Consider the following 23,761-nt stretch of genomic DNA (forward strand, 5'->3'; position numbering starts at 1 on the left):
TCCTGAAATTAAACTTTGTGGTGGAAATCCTCCTTCCTCAAAAGATTAACAAATAAATTCTAAAAAGTATATTTATTGTGCTGGAATGACAATGTATTTTATTTGTCCTCCCCATAAATCTCTTTTGGTTAAGAATATAGTGATTTGCTAGTACTTTTAGAAAGTGATATGACTTTTTAAGTTATGTGATATATAACATGACAATTTAATTTGTCTAAATAGAGAATAGCATGAAAATCTCATTCTTAGTTTAATAGCCAACCTAAGTTACATAAAATAGCATGAACTTTATATGCTTATATATTTACATCAGGTGTATGTGTATTTGTAAAACTTCCTACAAGATCTTCTACAGAAATTCTAATGGCATTTTCTTATCAGGAACAAGTTTAAATTCTCAACTTCCAGAAAAGCAATGGCAAAATAAAATGGCTTCACTATTAGTGGAGCCATTGATTGCAGTGGAAAGTGGAGCTGGTGCAGGTTTCTTCTTCAGATGTCTTGCCCAGAGTGCTTTTTACAGGAGCTCCACATGAGGACACAAGGAAATAGCATTCTCTGGCAGTTTGTTGAGCTTTGGGAGTTGGGAGAAACCAGCTTTGCCCAAGCTGCTGTTCGGAGCCCTTCAAAGGACACTGAGTGTGTACTGTATATGGGCATATGCATAATGGTTATCTTTTGAGAACTGAATGCAATGAAATTTCATTTTAATGTATGCTGATTAGAGTGTACACTTAAAGTGACAATAAAGTTCTATTCTATTTTATTCTATTCTTTCTAGTTCACCTACTTTCCCTCTTAATCATTTTTTGGAAATGACGTGTAAATTGCTTTTTGGATATTAAGAATCTCCAGAAGTTCAAGTCTTATTATACTAGATGATTTTCATCCAATCTGCAGCTAAAGAAGATTTGTGTAACTTTAAAACTTAAAGAAAAACTTTTTTATTTGGAAATAAGCAGCAAAAGGTTGATTAGAATACAGATTTTTTGAAAGTTTTAAGATAAACTAAAGGGCAAGAACTAGACTTTTAAAAAGTTTTAAGAATAGTTCTGTAGTTTGTTTAGAATTTTCTTTAAAATATATGAAGATTTGTGTCTAAGTAAGAAATCTCTTTCTGGTAAATTGTTCTGGATAAGAGAAAAACATGATAAGAAGAGACATTTGAATGTTGGCTACCAAAGACAACCAGAAAGAAATAAAGATTAAAAAAGAAGAAGAAATCCCATCAATACAGAATGGAGAAAAATGTTTTAACTCTGGAAGAATGTAAGGATATTTGGCAACAGTGTCCCCAGAACTTACACTTAGACTGATACAATAAAAATCGATTTAAAATAAGAGATGGACGAAGATATAAATGAAAATCAGGCTGTTTTGGATATGAATTTAAAATTGACAGAATACAAGAACAAAATTGACAAAGATATTATATAAGATATATAAATAAAAGAGCTTTAGGTCTTAATAATTAAAAGGAACACATAAATAATAAATCATAAGAGTACTTAGATATGGGTGACTTGAACAAATTTCTTACTTTGGATTTACAAAAGAGATGTATTGTAGAAAATACATATAAATAAATATAGAAAAAAGAGACGAAATCACATTTTGAGACATTTCCTAAAAGGAATAACGAAGTTATTTGAAACTAAAATTAAGGTTTATAATGTTAAGTTATTTGAATCAATTATTCTCTTTTCTAACAACTTTTAATAGGTTTTTCCTGACTAGGCCTAAATGATGAGGCTTTAAAGTTTTATTTATACATATGAGATAAACTATGGGAAGAAGATATTTTTTTCCTTGTATTTTTAGAGGAAAGGATGTAAAGGAAAGAAATATGAAATAGATTTACTTGTTTAAAGTGTGTGTGCATGTGGTTTTTTCCCCTGGTAATTTTAATGAAGTTTTGCTGATTATGATCAAAAATGATCAAATATTTCATCTTCTATTTATTACTTGCCAATAAATAGAAGATGAAATATGGAATTCCATCTTTGGTTGAAATATTAAAAATGTTGAGTTATTGAAAATGTTTGTACTTGTCTTGATGAACGGGTAAGTAATTTTTTCTATATTTTTTGTTTTCATGCTTTTTATGTATATTTTCCATTTCCCCTCCTCTGTTTTTCCTTTTTATTTTTTTCCTATTTTTTATATGTTTCTTAGTTTATATTAATTTTACATCCTTGTATTTTTGTACTTCAATAAAAAGAATTCTCTTTTGGAAGAGAAAATATATGAGATAGGTCAAATGGTTTTCTGAGATAACCACTATGGGATGGTTTTTTAAACTGTGATACATTTAATTGAAGCTGATTATTCTAGACAGCAATTTTGCTTTACTAGATAAAATTTTAAGTAGGAGAATTGTACAAGATCTAAGAATATTGACTTGTATATGTTTAATCATAAATGTGGAATAAATATTGGGATATTTTGACATACAGCTGGATTAAATTTTGTAACCTAAATGATAAAAAGAATGTATGATTATTCAGTGCTGTATTCCAATGTTATTCTGTATGACACATTTTATTGGTTTCAGTCAAGGGCATCTACAAAGGGAATTACCAGAATCAAAATAGCAAGGGGGACTAGAGATCAAAACCATTTTGTTTGCATGTATGTGATGTGTGCGATGCATGTGGAAAAGGAGAGGGGTTCAATTACTCAATCAAACCCATCATTTTCACATGCCCCTCCATCCTAGGACCTTTCAATGAACCTATGTTTTAAAAAACTAGGAATTCAGTGATTATGCTTTGACACTCCATGTGATATATTTTTGTCATTCTTATAGTTTCCAAACAGAAAGCAATAAAAAAGAAAAGGTAATGCTTGTAATTCATTTACTGGTAAACTTTATCTTTCAGATCCTCCCCAAAGAAATATAAAAAGAATTTCGTTTGTATACTACAACTTTGAAATGGCTCTAACAAATCCAAATGACATTTCTTTCTAGCACTTTGGAAGCAATGGTCTCATTAAAATTGGTTGCATAAACATAGCTACCTCTAGAAGGCCTCATTAAAATCAGATGCATAAACATCGGCATCTCTAGGGGAGAGGATAAAGTGAAATTTAAGTATTATCAAACAAATATTGATAAAGTTTCATTATATGAATTAACAAGAGAGAAGAAAATTTCCTATTGTTCTGAAAACTATTCATGTTTTCATTTATGTTCAAATATGTTTTATTTCTCTGAGTAGTGAAAGTCCAGGGACAATAGTACTATTACTATTGTAAGGGCCTTAGTTTTATCAGATGAAATGTCATGGCCATAGTCTGATAATCTCATCTCAATTTAACAAAACTACATATCCTTGATTTCCTTGAAGTTCATGAAGAACTTCTCTTTTCTTCATCACACTCTTTGATAACCAAAACTATCATGTTTGGCACAAATATAACCCCCAGGAAACTGTAATTATCATCTCTGGCCTCCCTTAGACATGAAAGCTGACTGTATGACAATCACTCTTTCTTCATCCAACTCACAGCATTATTGCTGTGGAGTAAATAAGTGGCCAAGATATTATGTATGTTTGCTGTCTTGACTATCTGTCTAACTAGGCAGAATAACTTGTGTTCCGTAAAGTCATTATTTCAGTGATATTTTGTTACCTAAGTTGAGAATCAGAATGAACAAAAAAGCAGTGGGAGTAGGAGTGACTTCTGACTTGCTGCCAGCTTCCCCACTGAGTTTCATTTAGGAAACTGGCAAGGAGCATCAAAAATCTTCCCTCCCTCCCTGTTTCTTCCAATAATTCAACAATCTCAGGTTGAATTCCACCATTGTGGGATACACTCATTTCAGCTCTATGCTGCCTTAAAGATCAGTGAAATAAATTTGATTTGCTTGTTGGAGTTTGGTATTAACTGTCCAATGATAGATTTGCCCTTCAGTAATCACTGAAAGTTTCCATGTTTACCATTACCATCAGTTAATTTGTATAATCCATTTATGCTGATGTACTTCATATATTTTGTGGGAAATAATTTTACAATTTATTGGAAAGTGTGAAGTTCTGAATCAAGTTTAAGGTTTGAGAGTAAATTAAAATTGTGTCTGCATGGTACCAATTTCCCCCCTAAATTCAACTCATCAGGATCAGATTTCTAATAGTATAATTTTCAGATAAAGTGTATTGGAATAGAAATTCATTATATATTCATTTATTATTTTTATATATCTCATAATTATGAGTCTGAGCAGCTTAAAATAGCAATATAATAAATCAACAATAAAAAATAATATGTGATTGAAAACACATATCTGAGTGTGATGCTCTATTGATATGTTTAGAATAGAACAGAATAGAATAGAATAGAATAGAATAGAATAATAGGATAGAATAGTACTAGGACAGAATTACAGAGTTGGAAGGGATCTTGGAGGTTTTCTAGTCCAATCCCTTGCTCATACCGGTCATTTCAGACAAATGGTTGTCCAATCTCTTCTTAAAAGCTTCCAGTGTTGGAACATTCACAACTTCTGGAGGCAAGTTGTTCCACTGATCAATTGTTCTCACTGTCAGGAAATTTCTCCTTAGTTCTAAGTTGCTTCTCTCCTTGATTAGTTTCCATCCATTGCTTCTTATCCTGCCCTCAGGTGCTTTGGAGAATAGCTTGACTCCCTCTTCTTTGTGGCAACACCTGATATACTGGAACACTGCTATTATGTCACCCCTAGTCCTTCTTTTCATTAAACGAGACATACTTAATTCCTGCAACCGTTCTTTATAAATTTTAGCCTCCAGTCCCCAAATCATCTTTGTTGCTCTTCTCTGCACTCTTTCTAGAGTCTTAACATCTTTTTTACCTCATGGCGACCAAAACTGGATGCAGTATTTTTGGCAGCTGCACACGCAGCTGCTGACTCATATTTAAGTAATTGTCCTCTAGGACTCCAAGATCCCTTTCACAGTTACTACTATTGAGCAAAGTGCCACATATACTGTACCTGTGCATTTTGGGTTTTTTTAACCTAAATGTAGAACCTTATTCTTTTAACCATTGATCCTTCTGTATATTAAGCCTATCTTGAGTGTTGACTATTCCTGCCAGTTTGGTGTGATCTGCAAATTTGATGAGTTTCCATCTATTTCCCTTATCCAAATCATTGATGAAGATGTTGAAGAGTACTGGGCCTAAAACAGAGCCTTGGGGTACCCACTGCATACTTCCCTCCATATAGATGCAGTTCCATTGAAGACTACACATTGAGTGTGGTTGGTTAGCCAGTTATAAATCCATCTAGTGATGATGCTGTTTAACCCACATTTTTCTATCTTATCAAATAGCAGGTTGTGGTCCACTTTATCAAGTGCCTTACTGAAAGCCAAGTAAATTATAACCACGGTATTCCTCTGGTCCACTAATTTTATCACTTTGTCAAAGAATGCAGTAAGATTTGTCTGGCAAGATCTGTTTCAACAAACTCTTTGGCTTTTGGTTATGACTTTCTTTGCCTCTAGATGTTCACTGATTCATTGTTTATCTTTTACAGAATCTTCCCAGGTATTGAGGTTGGGCTGATAGGTTTGTAGTTTCCTAGATCTATTTTTCCCCCTTTTCTAAGATAGGAACTACATCAGCTCTTTTCCAGGCCTCTGGTAGTGCCCTACTGCTCCAGGAACATGGAAATATATAGTTCAGTAGTTCTGAGATCATGTCTATCAGTTCCTACAGAATCTTGGGGTGTAATGTATCTGGTCCTGGTGATTTAAACTCGTCTAGGATGGACAGGTGCTCACTTACCATTTTCTTCCCTATTTTAACGTATTCCTAATCTGTTTTTTATGGTGCTTTTTTTGATAGATTGGACTGTTTTTTCCCTTTGTGTAAAGACAGATGGAAAAATAACGAGTTGCTTTCTCCTTGTTGCTTGTCACCTTCTTTCCACTTGCTCCCATTAATGAACCAATTGTTTCCTTGACTTTTTTCTTGTTTTTTACAGGTTGAAAGAAGCTTTTTGTTGTTATTTTTGAGTATTGTCGCAAGGCTTAGTTCATTTTGAACCTTAACTTTTTTCACTTCATCTTTGCAAGATCAAGCTGTTTGCTGATATTCATTAGTTATGTGCACCTCTTTCCACTTTTTATACTTGCTTTTTATCTTTCAATTTATCAGAAAGTTCTTTATGCAGCCATGCTGGTTTCTTTTGAGAGCTGTTATTTTTCTTCTTCATTGGTATTTTGCTAGACTGGGCTTTTATAATCTCACTTTTCAAAGTTTACCAAGCTTCTTGTGTTGTTTCCCTTCCCAAACTCTAAGTTTATTGAAATTAGTTCTCTTAAAGTCCAAGACTCTAGTTTGACTTTGTTCTGTTGCTTATGCTTGCATAATGTCAAATTCAAATATTGCATGGTCACCTTCCCACCACCACCACAAGGTTCCTGTAGCTTCAACACCTTCTGTCATTTCATCTGTTAGTGAGAATTAAGTGAAATATGGCTGATCCCCTAATTCTTCTCTACTTTTGGGGAGACAAAGTTATCTGCTAGGTTTGTCAGAAACCTGTTTGACCTTCTGCTTGGTGCAGAATTTGTCTCCCAGTTGATGTCAGGATAGTTAAAGTTCCTCATTACTATTGTGATGTGCTTCCTACATATCTTAGTTAGCTGACTAGCAAAACGTTGATCTATTTCCTCTGTTTGGTTGGGTGGCCTATACTACGCATATATGACAATGTCATTCTTCTCTCTTTTATATTGACCCAAACGCATTCAAGATAGTTTTCATCATTGTTGTACTCTATTTCTGTAGATATGTAGTTATTTTTTATATATAGTGCAACACCTCACCTCCTCTTTTATTTGATCTGTTTCTTTTAAATAATTTAAATCCCTCTAGTTGTATATTCCATTTTTGGGTTTCATCCCACCAAGTTTCCGTAATCATATCTGCCCTAATTTACTTGAATTTCTAATTCATCCTGTTTATTCCTTATATTCTAAACATTGGTGTATACACATTTGAGTCCTTTTTGACTGACCCTGTGTTTACTTTCTACATAATCTTTTTTTGTGCCTGAGTTCCCCTACTTTCTTACCACCTGTTTGATTAGTACCATGATATGGCACTCAGTATTAAAAGCTTGATTTTGCTTGACAACAAGGTTGATATTGTTACCCGCACAAACATCTACGTTATAAGTGCTGATAACCCTATTCTTTTTAGATTGCTGGGGACAGAAATTTTCTGTATCAAGTAACTTTCTCCCCATTGTTTAGGTTAAATATTTCTCCAGAAAATCCATGAATTTAATGCCAAATAATTCAGTCCCTTTCTTTAATAGATGCAAATCATCTCTTTTGAACAGTTTTTCATCGGACCAGCTGCAGACATCAAGACTAATATAACCAAAGCAAATCATCTCTTTTGAACAGTTTTTCATCGGACCAGCTGCAGACATCAAGACTAATATAACCAAAGCCTTCCCTTTTACACTATTCCTTTAGCCACACATTGAACTCTATTATACGCTGGCCTTTTCTTTTTATTCCTTATATACAGGCAGGGCTGCAGCCAGTGGGCTGCAGGGGCAGCGGTGGCGAGCGGTAAGCAAGAGACTGCCGGCTATCATCCCTGAGCTGCAGCAGCAGAGAAACAGAGGCTTCTCTTTTGCCAGCCTCCCAGCTGATCTAGTCCCCCTTACACATGTGCCTTGCATTGTGGCAAGCACGGTGTGTCTCTGTGCATGATGTGCATGCCTTCCGTGGCGTGCCCAACACCTTTGAACACCCACCAGGTCACCCGCCAAGCGGCAGAAAAATATGGCTTCGGCAAAAGGAAAAAAAGTCATTTGAAATTAGCCGTCTCTGCCCCTCTACTAAAAAGGCAGAAACCAAGGCCAAGAGATAACAGGACAACTAACCATATTCTGTTGACCCCCAAGAGCAGTAAGAGGCTGAAATGGGAGCTCTGTGAATCGGCTTGTAGGACATAGAATGCCATGATCATAGGATTTATTGGGCACCAGTTTTAGTTCATAGAATATATCTACAAAAATAATTGGAAGGGATATGTGTGAGAGAGAGGGGGGGAGGAGAGAGAGAGAGAAAAAGAGAGGAAGGAAGGAAGGAAGGAAGAAAGGGGGAGAGATACACACAAGGAAGGAAGGAATGGAGGGAGAGTAAGAGAAAAAAGACAAAAATAGAGAAAGAGACAAAAAGAAAGAAAGAAAAAAGAAAGAAAAAGGAATTGGGAGAGGAGAAAGAAAGAAAGAAAGAAAGAAAGAAAGAAAGAAAGAAAGAAAGAAAGAAAGAAAGAACTTATGACCACAATAGAGCCCAAAATTTTGGTTGCTAAGCAAGAGCGTTGTTAAGTGAGTTTCACCACATTTTTCAAGTTGGCCACGCCCACCCACTCACACGACCACCAAGCGACTCCCACCCAGTTTCATGACCACCGAGCCACTCCCACCAAACAGGCCACACCTATAGAATAGGTTCTAAAATATTTTAAAACCCACCACTGAGGTAAAACCTCTGATAAAGTAGGCTTGAAGCTTATCCTACTAAGTTCCTGCCCTAAGTTCTGGAAATCATTCTGCACAGACAGTACATCTTTTTGGGATAGAACATTTGTTCCAAGATGTACAACAGCATCAACATCACAGTCCTTACTGGCATTCCTGACTATCTTAAAAATATGCCTCTTGTATCTGCTAGCAGTAGCACCTGACAGAAACCTGATCGCTTTCAAAACCTCCACATCCTTTCCTAAATTGACATCCCTTATAATTGAATTACCAACCAGAAGGTGTCTTCTCTTTTTAGATTCCTTTCTCTTCTTGCATGACTGATGTGTAATACCTGATTCACACTTTCTCCTGTCCAAAACAAGTTCTTTGTCTCAAACCATGATCTCCTGCTCATTTGAGGTATCATCATCTTTATAACTAGCTTGACCTGCCACCTTGGTATCCATACAGAGGTGGGTTCCTAAAAGTTCGGCTCGGTTCGGCCAAATAGGTAGTAACTCAGCCAGACATGTGACTGAACTGGTTCTATCCTCGGGCTGCCATTTTGATTTTTTGGGCTCCGAACTGGTATTAATGCCAACAGGACCCACCCCTGTATCCATATTAAGGTCAGCAAGGGCACTGTATCTATTATGCAGGGACACAGCAAAATCTTTGTGTTTGTGGTTAACAGCTCTCACCCTGCCAGATGCCATGGTTGTCCATACTGCCCTTCTCCTGCAGACTCTTTGTGGTAGAGTGAACTGATAGAGGGGCAGTTCAAAAGAACAGAATAACTGAGCTGGACACCTGATTTCTGCCTGAAGAGCACAGACTAGATTAGTAATCTACCATGTAGATTAGTAATTTGCTTACAAATAGGATAGTATCCATTTTTATGATTATCTGAATCAGCTATGGATATTTAAAGTACTTAGTGGAAGTGGTCTATTGAATATTTGTAAATCATACTATATTTAATATAAACGTGCATAATAATATTATCTTGTTGATAACTAATTTCATATTTATTTTATTTTTTAAAATGTCTTATTATTATTTATAGAACCAATCTATTTTGCCATGTTCTGCCCAGATTGTTGTTTTCTGTTCATGTATAAATTTCACATAACATATTTCTGGGATTCCCATTTTTTTAGGGACATTTCACTGCTTTATAGGATCAATATGGTCAAAGGCCTTTTATAGTCAATGAAACACACATCAGCTTCTTTTTGGATTTCTTTATTATCCAGCACGTATCAGCAATAAAGTCTATTGTTCCTTAACCTTTTCTAAATCCAATTTGGACATCTGGCATTTCCCTTTCTATACAGGGATTTAATCTACATTGGATGTTCCTAAGCATAATTTTTCTAATAACATGAAATTAAATGTTTTATGTAGTAGTTTGCATACTGCCTTCTGTGATATTGGTATGTAGGCTGACCTCTTCCAGTCTGTTAGCCACAATGTCATTCTACACTTTCACTGGCATACTTTGGTTGAAATCTTTACTGATTCTATTTGTATTGCTTGCCACATTTTTGTGGATACTCTATTAATCCCTGTAACCATTTGATCTGGTAATGATCTAAAGTCATTCTGTAATAGTTCTTGTAAATAAGGAATGTCTTCTAAAGTATCTTGTATGCTGAGATCTACACTATATAGAATTTCAGAATGTTCTTCCATCTTTCTTTGATTTTTTTTATCAGTTACCTCCTGTCCTTTGGTGTGCCAATTCAAGTTAGAATTGTCTTCTGAGTTCAGAGATCTTTCAGAAGATATTCCTTACTTTTTGATACCAGTTTCCTTCTTTGATGTCTTTACAAATCCTGTTGTGATGCTATTCCTTATCTTTTTGAATAACTCCCTAAAATTTTATGTTAACTTCTTATTGAAATCTTTTTCCTTTCTCAGCTTTGGCTTCTTTTTTATTCTCTGACCATTTCTACCCTTTGTTCTAAAATTCAGTTTGTTTTGTTTTGCTTCTTCATCTTTTCACATTCATGCTTAACACATTTCTTTGATTGCATTCTATAGGTTCTCTGATTCCTTTTCAATTAGGTTCAAGATTTCTAAGCAATTTCAGGGGTTCCTCTTGAAAATAATGAGTATATGCTTGAGTTCATAGTAGGAATGTTATCTGCCTTGGTTCTTCACACTGTAGTTTGATTGGGAAATTGGTTATGACTAGTTTGTGATTAATTCCATAGTCAGCCCCTGACCACATATTTGCTGTTTTAACTTATCTCCTCTACCTCTTTCTATAGATAATATAGTCAATTTTACTTCTGTTTGTGTCATTTGATGATACCCATGTATATACTGTAGGTGTTGGATCATTACTTGAATAATATGTTAGCAATGAAGGATTGGATTGGCAGAAACTGATTAGTTGTTACCCTGCTTCTTTTCTGTTTCCAAGGCTGTATGATCTAACTACATCTTCCTCCTTACCACTACAAGTACAGTATATAGTGAAACAAGCTTTATTTACTGTGATAAATGAGGAATGGAAGTCCTCTTAATTTTGACTTATTGGATATACCGTAGAAGAGATTTTGAATAAATATTTTGAGTGTCTGTTATTGTTTTAAGCTGCATAAAAGTAATTGAAAAGGAAATACCATATTTTTCAGATTATAAAACGGACCAAGATTTTGAAGAGGCAATTTTTTTTAAAAAGTAGGTAGGTAGATAGAGGGGGAGAGAGAGAAAGAGAGAGAAATGCAGTAGGTAGGTAGGGATAGAGAGAGAGAGAGAGTAATTAGGTAGGTAGGTAGCCGGAGAGAGAGAGAGGGAGGGAGGGAGGGAGGGAGAGGGAGGGAGGGAGGGAGGGAGGGAGAGAGAGAGAGAGAGAGAGAGAGAGAGAGAGGGAGAGAAGGTAGGTAGAAGTTTCCAGGTGTATTTATCCATGTGCTGGAGAAGGAAATCGCTGACAATCTGCAGCACCTAAGACTTTGTTTCTGCTGGCACAGCACTTGATCAATGTAATTTTCATCAACCACTCTAACTAAAGAGCTTGAAAGGGGAAAAAAAAGATTTTTGCACTGTGCAAACCTCCCCCAAACGGCCTGTTTTTCACAAAAACGGGCCTGTTTTTTTTTTTTCAAAAAAAAGAAGGCATGAATAGCCTTTAGAGGGCTTGCAGAGTGCTCCTGTGGGGTGGGGGCTAAAAATGAGCAAAAAATGGTCCATTTTTCACAAAAACAAACCCTTTTTTGTCAAAACAATTGCACGCATAGCCTTTAGGAAGCTTATAGAGTTCTGCTGGGGGCTGGGGGGGGGCAAAAACCGGGCCATTTTTCTGTTATTTCTGCCCTTCCCAGCCACAGGAGCTCTCTAAAAGCTTCCATAAGGCTATGCACTGCCATTTTGGTGAAGGAGTGGGGCTTCGGGAGGCAAAAAAATGATGTATTCGGTGTATAAGATGCACCCAGATTTTCAGCCTCTTTTCTGAGGCAAAAGGGTGTGTCTTATACTCCGAAAAATATGGTAATTGTTTTTAAATTGCCAATTGCCTTTTGGCTGATCACCAGTGGTGGGATTCAGCCAATTCAAGAGAACCATTTGTTAACTTTCTGAGCAGTTCGGTGAATCGGTCGTTGGAAGAAATCTCCTTGTTTTTCCCACTTTACAGGGCTAATCCTGTCAGGAAGGCAGGAAGGAAATGTTCTGGTGTGCCTCTGTGTTGTTTCTAGCCTAATCCTGCTTATCTTTCAGTGAAACTGCCTCTCCTGTTAAACCTTGTTACATTGTAACAGCCCTTAATAGTTCTTGGAAGTACGCCCAGACTAGCTGGAGCCACGTCTCTGAAGGTTTTTGTTTGTTTGTTTGTTTGTTTGTTTGTGGCTTGACTTTTTTAAAAGCTTTTTACGCTGCTTGGGGTGTACTTTTGGGGTGTAGTTCCAAGAGGCAGGATGCAAGGTTGGCACTCTGTCTGATTTTTTTACTGCCTTTCTGGGGGCATGTGATCTTTCCTTAAATCTGGATGATTTACTTAGGATATTTTGTGAGGTGTGGGAGACCAATTGATATCTTTAAGTGGTGCAAATGGATTTAATGATTGCTTCTCCTGGGTGTGAAAGAGTGCTATGTCAGTTCACTAAGCACAGGAGTCTCTTCTTTATGGGGATTTTTCAGTCGTCCAGGTCATGGTTGTCCCAAAGGTGTTTTTTTCAAGAAGAAATATCCATCTGGTTTTTCATGGAAGAAACATCCATCTGGTTCAGCGTCTAGGAAAAAGAAACATGGAAGCTGATCAGAAAGATGGTTTATTGGTGAACAGGACCACATGGGTTTGAGGTCCTGGGCAGCTGACCAATTTGTTTGATGAATACATGGATTTTTATGCAGTTTGTTCTACAGCATTTTGTAATTTAGAGGCTTGTTTATGTATTTTGTTATTTGATTTTAATTAGCTTGTCTCATGAAGGCTGGCAATGACTTGGGGTTTTTAATCTTGTCTTGGATGGATTATCAAATCTGAATTTTTAAAAAGTTACCTCCTCATTTCTTTGGGGCTATTAAGACAGACTGGAGTTTGTTTCCTGCCTTTTAAGAGCATGTTTCTCTATTTCTCATTAGGAAAATACAATTTTCTGCCTTTTAAATATTTCTCAAAATATTTCATTCTTCCCCGGGTGGGGGAACTTTCTACAAGAGGCAAGTGGACTTTCGTGGTTTCCAGGAAGTCCAGTTGCCTCTTGAAAAAGCACATTTGGGACAGGAGTCTCTTTCATTGCTTCAGAGTGGCCAAGGCACATGATTGCTCACTTATAGTAAGATTTTTAAAAAGGAGATAGGGGTATGGATCCTTCAATTCATTTTAGTTTGAAGTTTATTTAGATATCTGTGGCATGTATAATTTTATTGTTATCCTGACAAGCTTGGGAGACTTGAACCTGGGTCCTCTAATACTTTGTTAATTTGTCTCTTTAGCCTGGCATCTTGTAGCCCAAATATGCCCACCCACTTCCTGGAGAGCTTAAATGACCTTTCTGCTAAAGGGTTCAACTTTATGAGCAAGAGTTGGCTGCTGATAGTTATCGTTGCATTTTAACTATTTTAATTCTTCAAGGTGCTCTGGTACCCTGCCTAATTTGTAACTCCAGGTTGCAGGTATTGCTGATGAAAAGGAAAGTATTCAAGACAGATTGTTTTAGGTTTCCATTATGGCTGTGGCTGTCATTGATCTTCAGTGTGTATTCCTCCATTTCTAATGTAAAGATTGGTAGTTAGGCCAGAGTTTTGCAAGCAAAGAAGCTTTTTGTAATTTTGTACAGGTAATCCTTGACTTACAACAGTTCATTTAGTGATCATTCAAAGTTATTATGGTACTGAAAAAAAGTGATTTATGAGCATTGCAGCATCCCCATGGTCACAAGAGACCAGGAGAGGCAAAGCACCCCTTGATGTGAGTGATTTCAAGTTAGCCATGCCAACTCAGCCACATGTCCACCCAGTCATGCCTATCCAACTGGTCATTAGGGCAGAGAATCGGTTGTTAAATTATTTGAATCCCTGCATGATCACGTATATCCTCACAGATCTCAGATTAAAGTGGTTTATGAAGTTAATCCAAGTTGTGATGGCATCTTCATGAGGGTAGGAGTGGAGCTGTCCTTTGTCTGGGTACAGAATTGTGCTATCTAACCTAAGGGGAGAGCCATAGAAAGCTGCTTCCCTATTTTCAACTACCATACTCTTGCTGTGTGAGAGAGTGAGGCACAAACTATACAAAATGTAAATAAACCGGAGCCAGTTTGGTCTAGCAGTTAAGGGATCAGGCTAGAAACTAGGAGACCGTGAGTTCTAGTCCCACTTTAGCAATGAAAGTTAGGTGGGTGATCTTGGGACTTCTTTCTCACAGCCCAACTCACCTCACAGGGTAGTTGTTGTGGGTACAATAGGAGGAGGAAGATATGTTTGGATATGTTTTCTGCCTTGAGTTATTAGTAAAAATAATAAAGGCAGATCTAAATAAATAACATGAAATAGTACTGGTATATTCCACAGCCATGAGTCTGAGGCCTCTGGTATAAAAACAGCTTCTTTCACTATTAGCCTTAGTAATTCAAAGTCTGTAGAAATGTTTTAATTCATTTTTATACCAGGCCTTCCAGTATCAGAAGTGTGACTATAATATCTGTAATGTTAAATTTAATTGTTCCAATTACTGTACTTCTGGAGCTATAAACTGTATGTCTCATGAAGACATTCTTTATTACTTTGAAATACTTAATTACTGCCGCCTGCTTGGGAAACATTGTAAAGTTTTCATCTGAAATGAAAATGTGTCTGTCATATTTAATTGTGTCAGACTTGACTTGTCATGTATATAGTCTAGCCATGATATCTAGAATTTTTACTAATCTATGAATGCCAATGAAGTAGTAAGGGTGCTCTCTAGAATGGCCCCTGCTCTATGTGGGAATGTCTCTCCTGACTTCTTTAAAAAAAACAAAAAACGTTTATTTCCATTTCCATTTCATTTCATACAATCACATGTATACTGTGCATGACCGGGGCATATAACATTGAATAATAAACACAGCCCTCGCTTTCATAGACCATACCCCCCAAAATACAAACCCAATATGCCACCTTGACCCACCATACACCCTCTTTCACCCCCTCCAACTTACATTCTTCCTTCCAACATTCCCCTCTACTACCTACTTCCCCTCCCCCTCTATCGCTCCTCTCTCCCAATACATTCCCTCCCTTCCTTCTCCTCCTACCTCCAATCCTCTCTCCCACCCTCGCTACCCCTCTTTCTTCTTTCACTCTACTCCTCCCTTCGGTGTATTTCTATTGTCTATCAATATATTCAGCTTGTCCTATTTTTACACTAACATTAAAAAGCCACAGTATACAAGTGCAATCATGTGCTTTGAGATCTAAGACATATTATATTTCCCCCCTCCCCCCCTCCCCCTAAAACCCCACCTCCCTTCCCTCCCCCCGACTTCCCAGAGCCCGTACACGGTATAGCTTTTTAACAAACACAGTCTAAGGTATCTTAAAAACAAAGCAGAAGGAAAGGATCGAAAGGATCTCTGCGTTGAACTCAGCTTCTTACTGTTACCCAAACTTTAAACAGTTTAAGTTATTACTAATCTTAAGCATATGCTATCTGGAATTTCTTAGTCCCATATTTGCTTTGTGTATAGTCAATCCATTTTTTCCAGTCTCGTTTATATATCTCGTTTGAGTGGTCTTTAAGATATGCTGAGATTTTTGCCATCTCGGCTAAGTTTATAACTTTCAAAGTCCATTCTTGAGTTGTAGGTACGTCTTCCTTCTTCCAGTATTGTGCCACCAACAGTCTTGCTGCAGTTATTAAGTACAGAACCAAATTAGTCTCTACCGCTGTAAAATCAGTACATATACCTAGTAAAAATAACTGAGGGGTGAATTTTATCCTTCTTTTGAAGATATTTTGCATAATCCACCACAGTTTTATCCAAAATGCCTTAACTTTTCGACATGTCCACCATATATGAAAATATGTAGCATCAAGGGAACCACATCTCCAACATTTAGGCTGTACATTCGGATACATAGAAGCGAGCTTTTTGGGATCTAAATGCCATCTATAAAACATCTTATAAAAATTTTCTCTCAAGTTTTGTGCTTGTGTAAATTTCACATTTCTTACCCATATTCTTTCCCATGTGTCCAACATTATTGGTTCCTCAATATTCTGTGCCCATTTTATCATACAGTCTTTAATCAGTTCCGTTTCGGAATCCATCTGTATTAATACATTATATATCCTCTTTATATGCATTAAGCTTTGATCTCTTATTTGTTTAAACAAATTATCCTCAACTGTTTCAAAGCCAGTTTTTTGGTCTATTTTCTATTTTCTCCTGACTTCTTTAAGAGGCTATGGCGATATTGTCAACTGGATCTCAGAGATTATTAATAGCTGACTTCTAGATCAGGCAGGGGTGTCAAACTTTCTTTCTTTGAGGGCTGCATCAGGGTTATGGTGGGCCTCGGGAGGCTGGGCAGGATCAGGCCATTGTGGGAGTGGCCAGTTCAACATCACTGGTGAGGGAGATGCCTGTGGGGGGGCTGGGTGGGGAGGGGGGACTTTTCCTTCCTTCCTGCCTTCCTTTTCCCTTTTCTTCTTTTTCCTTCCCTCTTCCCTCTTCTTTCTTCTTCCTTTCCATATTTCCTTTTTTCCTTCCTTGTTCTCTTCTCCATTTCCCTTCTTTTCCTTTTCCTTTCCTCTTTCCCTTTCTCCTTTCCTGTCCCTTCTTGGATGCTGAAATGCAAAAGGGGAAACATTTCTTGATGCCTCCTTGCCTTGTGATCAAATGTCTCTTTTGCTAGTAGTTTTTGGCCACTTAAAAGACTGAAAACAAACCAGGCTCAGTTTATCCTGTGCTTACAATTTAGTGAGGGCACCCACAGACAACAGTACAGCAAAACTGTCAAAATGGTGGCTGTGATAGTTGATCAGAGCTCCTCTGTTTTTTATCTGCAACATCTTTAGTGTTTAGGAACAGAGTTAGCTGCTTTTCTATTAATACATAATCCTTAAAAGGGCTCTCCTGTAGGGACCCTGTATTGTCTAATTCAGAGGTCCCCAATCTTTTTGGCACCAGGGACTGGTTTCATAGAAGACAAGTTTTCCATGGACCTGTGTGTGTATGTGTGTCTGTCTGAGACAAGTGTACAGTTTGGGAAAGAGGCCCAGACAGAAGTGGTAAATTAAATAGTGGGTGAGCCACACACAGAGTAAACTAAATGTGAGATTGTTACTTAAGACTTACCACCAGATGATTTTGCTCAGTCCAGGGGAAAAACAGAATAAACACACAGAGAAGACTTCACTAGGAAGGGCTTTCTTTTGCTCTAGGGGAAAATCAGGTTTCCACCACAAAACCGCGCTCGACTAAACCGCGTCGCTGACATCATCAACAGGGCGACAACAGCGCGGAGACAGAAGCATGCTGTAAACCCTAAACCTAAAATTAACCCCTAAACCTAAACCTAACCCCCCTAAACCTAATTCTAACCCTAAACCTAACCCTTAACCTAACCCTAAACCTAACCCTAAAGCTAACCCTTACCTTAAGTTGAATCGGCTTGCTTTCAAAGCGCTATTTAAAGCGTCCTTCTTTCTCCGCGCTGGCTGTTGTCGCCCTGTTGATGACATCAGTGATGCGGTTTAATCGGGCGCGGCTTAGTTGAGCGCGGTTTTGACGGGTCACGGAAAATCAGAATAAAGACATGGGAAAGCCTCCATAGGAAAAGGCTTTTTTGTTCTGCTCTTAAAGTAAATTAGAAGAATTAGAGAAATCTTCAGTAGAAGAGGCTCTTTGCTTCTGCTCCAGAAGAAACCCCCAATCAAAGACCCGGAGAAGCAGAAATGCACCACCTCCTGCACTTTTCAATGTTTCAGCACAGTGTTTCCCTTCCAGATTAAACTTTTCTGCTTCTAAGAAAGTGGGAAGGAAGCTGGGGGAGAAGAGACAATTCTAAGCCTTCCAGGAAAACAAATTGAAGTCTTGGAAGAGGTGCAAAGGAGAGGGATTCCCTTGGAGACACAGCACTTGCTTAAGAGGGGAAAGATAGCTTCTCCCCTCCCCTCCCCACTCCCCCATTCCAAGCTGAGTTGGAGTAGGCTTGGCTTGCAAACTTGGAGAGCTTGCAAAGCGTGACCCTTGTTGGAGTGTCAGGAGGGGGAGAGGAAGAAAGTGAGGGAAAAGAGGAGGAAGAAGAGATAGCAGGAGGAAATGCTGAGAAAACAATTTAAAAAACCCAAGAAAGATCCAAGCACAACACCTCTTTGCAAACAAACCAGAAGCATGCAGTCACCTCCGCTCTCAAAAGCTTGGAGCAAGCATTGAAAGTTCTATAAGCACACACACAAACACACACCAAACCAAACCATGAAAAAGGCAGGATGTTGCCAAAAGAACATCCTCAAGCATCAAAACAAAAGCAAAAAACTCCAGTTGAAGTGCAACAGAACCTAGCGGTGTTGGAAAAGGTGCAAACAAGAGAGGGATTCCCTTGGAGACACAGCAATTAAAGTGAAAAGGAGCTTCTCACTGCTCCTACTTGCACTCTGAGAAAAAGTCATCCCCACAAACACATACCTTGGGAGGGTTCCCCTCCAACAAAACTTTGAGAAAGCCCCCCCTCCCTGGTTTCAAGTTGGGCTGATGTGTGCTTGTCTTGCAAACTTGGAGAGGTGTGCAAAGGGAACGCGAGCCCAATTGTGGTATCAGGAGAGGGAGAGGAAGACAGTGGGGAAGAAGAGGAGGAAGAAGAAGAGGTAGCAGAAGGAAGAGGAAGCAGAACCAGGAAGAGGGAGAAGAGGCAGAAGCAGACATAGCAGAAGGAAGAGGAGGAAGGACGTGCAACTCAACTGTTGCAAGCCAGTTGCAAGCCCAGCTGCCGGAGGACCTTTGTAGTGGGCAAGAGGACTTTGCATATGCAGGCCTTACTGTTTGAGGGAATGAGCAAATCCTTCAATAGCAAAGACTGTAATAATGAAACCATTAAAGCCAATCTCTTTAACACATTCTTTGGCTTAGTCTTTGTAAACAGCAATAGTTCATGCCCCACATTTCCAGTTGTACCATAGCTAATCACAATGATTTAATGCATACCGATTTTACAGAAAAAAATGTTGAAAAGGCACTATGCAGCCTAAAACCATCTGTATCTATTGGACCTGAGGGACTAGAGAAAAAAGCTTTCCACTGCCATAGCAGAACCTCTAAGCATAATCTTTGAAAAAAAATCTTTCAGAACCAGCTCCTTGCCCGACCTAAGGTCACTAGCCCTGGTCATCTCTGTCTTCCAAAGGGAAGACTCTAGCCTAGTTGAAAATTACAGACCAATCTTGTTATGTTGTATCACCTGCAAAGTCATGGATCCATTACCCTCCACTTAGAAACAAACAACCTTCTCTCTAACAAACAATTTGGTTTCAGAAAAAAATTGCCCTGTAATCTGCAACTCCTACACTGCAAAAAAAATATGGACTACAGAACTTAACCAAGGCAAAGCAGTAGATTTGGGAATGGAAGGGAGGAACTAGGAAGGAGAAATTCATCTCTCCTGCTACTATCCTTGATGTGTCTGCTTGGTAATAGCCTACTAATAGAAACTAGATTTCTCCCTTCTCGGGTTTTATTCAAGTATTATTTAAAACAAAACTTTTTGGATATCATTTCTAACTGAGAAAATGTCAGTTAAATTGATTGATAATGACTGATGGAAGTAGGATATATCCTGTTTGTTGCATTGTTTCTCTCTTTAAAAATGCAATGAATATACTATGGATGTTTTAAATGATTATGTTTTCCAGGGCGCTGCTCAGGAGAGACCAAGCAAGGGTTAAATACAACCAAACTGCCCAGAGCTGAATTGAAACTTTAAGCCACGCCTCTGGTGCTGATTATCCCCAGATTTTCAATTCAGCTAGTCCAGTTCTAGACGGGCTTTAAGTTTCTCTTTATTTAGTTTATTAGCTTGGACTCTCTTGAGCATTTACTGTGAGTATTTTCAGTTTAGGGGTGATCAGGTTGAGTGAGTGTAATTAGATTTCTTTAATTCGTTTCTAACTTGCTCTTCGGTTCTCCGGTGTCCTGCTTAACTCCCAGGCGCCGCGGGGAATGCAGGCAGCGGCTGGGGGCCCCAATGTTCCCTCTAATTTTTTTTCAGTGTGAGCGGGAAAGTATAGTGTTTGAGCGGCACAGTTTCATGCCTGAGCACCTAAGAGAGCAACAGTTTGAACTGCTGTCACGTCTGCTGGACATTTGCGCAACATTCCAAGCGTCAAGCGCCAATTGCGAGCGAGGTTTCAGCCTGATGAATGCCAGGCATGAAAAGTGCCACTCAAACACTATACTTTCCCGCTCACCCTGAAAAAAAAAGACTTCTGCTCAGCTTTTAGATTGTTAGACTGGCTAGAGAGAGACATGGCACCAACAGGGTCCTGGGTCCTGGCATTTTGCAGGCAACCTGTCCTCTCACATTCCTTTGGAATGCAACCCATCACATTTGAATTAGATTTTGCCAATTATCCTATTAAAAGATAATCCTATTATTCTAAAATACGACTAACTCAATATTAAAAATTGTAAATATTTAATGCTGATAAATAATAGCAGTAATTGTTATTTAGTATGAGTAAAATCAGTATTGATATATCAATATAATATCTATCAAAATTGACAATAAACACTAAAATAACAATACAAATATATAATGTGAAATATAAATGTAATAAATATAATATATAAATGCAACATAAATGTAATAAAATAATTTATCATGAAACTCTCCCCCTTTAAAGTAGTAAGATCAATTAAATAGTCTAGCAAGTTTGGACTATATGCTATATGTTATGTTACTTAAGAATATATATACCTCAGGGGGAAGAAGGCGGGGCTTAGCAGTGAGAAGATGGAGTTTCAGGCTACTCCTGAAATTCCTCTATACCGAAGGATTTTTGGACGGGTTCTTTGAACTCTAGCTGTCCCGGAGACGACAGTGAAGGTGAGGAGAGACCCAGGACCTCAGAGACACCCGCAAGTCTCGGGGGGGGGGGTATTAACTCCTCGTGCCAATTCCTTTCTGGATTAGCTGCGTGCTAACTGAAACTGCAGGTTGCCCCTAAGAATGGTAGAAGTGATGTCATCTGGTAAGCTGATTTTATTATCCAAGAGAGACTGTCCGCGTTAAAAGCTTAAACTAACTGAAACCAAAGAATAGGAAAATTTAGCGGCGAATTGGTTTTTTTTAATGGATTTATGGCTGGTGGCTACTTTACTTCTTAAATGCTTCAAGAAACTCCTCGACATCCTCCCCCCTCTGACTCTCCCTAAGTGGATCGTAAAATTTATTTTCTACTAATTAGCCCGTCACGATTCGACATTTTTATTACTTTATTACTTGGCTCTGTTTACGATCAGATAAGATTGCACAGCCTGCAAGAGACTAAGAAAAGTGCTTCGAAGTCTGTGGGAAAAAAAAGAGCTTGCAATTTTTAACTGCGACACACCATGGCGTCTCAAAATACCTCTAAGATTTCATTTCAGATTCTTTTTTCCGCATGTAGAGAGCTTTTTGATTCTTATCAGAGGCTGGAAAGAAAATTGGATCATCTGATTTTAAAATATGAAGTAAAAACTGAGATTGTTGAATGTTTAAATGTTCCTGAAATACAAATGGAAAATGTGAGAAATGGTGTCTGGTCTATCTCAGAGGAAGAAAGGAGGGGGGGAGCTATAAAGAAGACTCATTTAAAGAGACAGAGTGCAGGAGGAATGGAAAATCCACCCTTGAGAATTAAAGTTAATTTGGAAAATTTTACAAGCCCGGGACAACATTATTATTTCATCACTGACACTCAGAGTCCAAAGGTGCGAAGATACCTTTGTCTGGATTTGCTTATGAAAACATTTGGTAAATTTATCCAACGCGTGGCAATTGGTTTGAGAAAATTTTGCTATTGGAGAGACACTGGCTGACAGATGGAAGAACGCAATTTAAAATTAGCTAAATCTGATTACCTTAATGTGTAATAGATATAGCTGAATAATGACTGATATGGATAGTAATATATATAATTTGGAACTGGCTGATAGAATTGAAAACTAGCTAAGCCTAATTGCTCTTCTTTGTAACAGATATAGTTGAATAATAATTGATATTGATAGTAATGTATATAATGTGGAGTTGATATGATAACTAACAATTGGATATGAGAAAACATCTTTAGATTATACATAAAGAGTATTAACTACAATAATTATCACTATTAAAAAAACTAAATAAAATACATACAATCAAATGTTAATCAATACTGGGAAAATGTTATGATATATGATATAATTAAATATTATGGATGTTCAGCTAAAATAGGACATGAGGATTTGATGATAATAGAGGATTTTACAAATAAGTAAATGAATTGTCAGCATGTGTTATGGATTAATTCTTTGGCATAGCTAAGGATGAAGGATGTTTAAATAACCATAGGTAATTAAAACTGGAGGTATAATGATGTTGATATGGTAAATATTCGAGTTAAGATATTTGAATTAATATGAGTTAATGGAAGAGAAGCACCAAAGCATGTTGTAACCAGTTGATATACTTCTTTTTTTTTTATAATAGACACCTGTGTTTTGTTTTGTTTTCCTGCCTTGTCTCTTGTCGTTTTTGTCTTTTTTTGTATTATTTTTATTTTTTATTTTAATTTTTATTTTTTATTTGCCTTTTTTTTTTTTTTGATTTTTTTCTTTTCCCACCGGTGTGGGCAGGTATTGTTTAAGATTACTACTTTTATTAATATTTCTAAATAATAATTACAGTTAAATGAAAATGGATATATAATAATGCTTGAGTTAATATGAGTTATGTTGGTTGACTGTGGAGGAGATGTACCAAAACCTATCTGTAATTGATTGACACATTTTCTACAGATGTAAAGAAAGATGCTGTACCTGTTTTAAATTAAAATTAAAAAACATTTATTAAAAAAAAGAAGAATATATATACCTCAGAATCAGATACAACATCCACATCATTTCCAACTGAATCGATAAAACCATATGCCATGCCAAAACTATTTTAAATAAAGATATGAAATTAATCAAGTCTTGCATTTATTTTTCAAAATGAATGTACTATTTTTTTGTATTTAAGTTTGTACCCCATCTTTTCATCTCCAAGGTATTCAAAGCAGCTAAAAGATTTTTTTTTTAAAATTTGAAATCTACTTAAACACTGGTGTTAACATCACCATAATCTAATTCAAAAAGCCTGGCTAAAAGGGGAATTATCCTTTTCTAAAACTAAAAAAGAAAGAATTGCTTGTATTCTGTAGTATTTAATCAATGCATAGCTTTCAAATGTAATCCAAATTATATATCTAAACAACATTATAAATCATTTAAATATCAGAAGATTCGAGCATTGTTTTTTCTGATCTCTTGGCAGAAAGGATGTGTACTGGCATTTTATGGAATTTAAAATGATTAAGTCCATGACACAAATTGCACAATAGGAAATCCAGGCCAGAATGCATTTAACTCATTGTATCACCAGGGACCAGAATTTAGGGGAAAAAAAGTAGGTAAGGCCACTTTATAGCTAAATTTGATACCATTAAAAATTAAATAGGATTAAAATCTGTGATTTATAATTTACCCAGTTGTGCAATGTCGCCCGCCCCACTCCTTTCGCCGGCAGTAGCCCACTGCACCAAGGGGGCATGTAAGAGGGAGGGGGAAA

At 37.2% G+C, this 23,761-nt stretch overlaps 1 protein-coding gene across 1 annotated transcript in view; it reads left to right on the plus strand.

The window, feature by feature from the left end:
• Positions 1-23,761, plus strand: part of GRIP1 (glutamate receptor interacting protein 1) — a 275,604-nt gene that overhangs the window by 190,589 nt on the left and 61,254 nt on the right.

The sequence above is a fragment of the Thamnophis elegans genome, chromosome 7 (assembly GCF_009769535.1).
Source record: "Thamnophis elegans isolate rThaEle1 chromosome 7, rThaEle1.pri, whole genome shotgun sequence".
NCBI lineage: Eukaryota > Metazoa > Chordata > Lepidosauria > Squamata > Colubridae > Thamnophis > Thamnophis elegans.